At 34.1% G+C, this 813-nt stretch overlaps 1 protein-coding gene across 1 annotated transcript in view; it reads right to left on the bottom strand.

Annotated features, from left to right (window-relative positions):
• Positions 1-813, bottom strand: part of LOC119592246 (sarcolemmal membrane-associated protein-like) — a gene marked incomplete in the record, with an annotated part of 84,028 nt that overhangs the window by 4,175 nt on the left and 79,040 nt on the right.

Below are 813 nucleotides of genomic sequence, written 5' to 3'. Positions count from 1 at the left end.
ATTAAGGCATTCATAGCTATTCACATTGCCAGCTTCAGCCTAAAACGCACTGCTATTTTGGAGTGTAGGAAAGCCATCTGCACCACACTACTTGTTTAGTAATACCTCTGCTAAGCTACCAACGCTGCAATCCCAATGCACCCAATCCGTAGGCAAATGGAAACGGTCTGATTGGCTGATCGGAAAGATTACAGGTGAAGAGGATTTCAAATGTCCAGGAATTTGTTTTGTTAATCACTCTGACAGTTAATGAAAGAATACATCTATAGTTAAAAGACAGACACACAAGAGATGATATCTACACTTCCACAACTTTATATCCATTTGTCATCAGTCATCAAATTCATTCACAACATATAAATTCTTAACAAATGATCTTATCTCTCTTTCATACAACTTACAATGGTAAAACTGCTAGTGTTGATTTGTCAAAACTTAAACAAATACTGAACACCTGCTAAGAATAACAATTTAACTTAACATTATCAGGGTTCATTTATTAGCCATCAATCAAGCTTAATTTATGACAAACAGACTTAATCAACAAAAAATGTAGGAAACTGGGTGAAGAACATCTATTTCTCCTGTTATATATCCTTCCAAAGAACAAATTCAAAACCTAGCAATGTGAATAGCATGAACCTAACTCTTTAGAAGCAAAAAGTACAGTCTTTCAACGAAATACAATAATGATTTAAGGGTCCTTGTCAGTGATATGGCCAACTACTTTGTAATCAAGGAAACTTGAAGATTAAAATATATGCTCAATAAACTGATTTGAACTGCTTGCTATATTCATTAGTTTGAGATAAG

Source organism: Penaeus monodon, chromosome 29 (assembly GCF_015228065.2).
Source record: "Penaeus monodon isolate SGIC_2016 chromosome 29, NSTDA_Pmon_1, whole genome shotgun sequence".
NCBI classification, from domain to species: domain Eukaryota; kingdom Metazoa; phylum Arthropoda; class Malacostraca; order Decapoda; family Penaeidae; genus Penaeus; species Penaeus monodon.
Note: the sequence above shows the minus strand (reverse complement) of the source record. Positions and strands in the feature narration are given on the sequence as shown.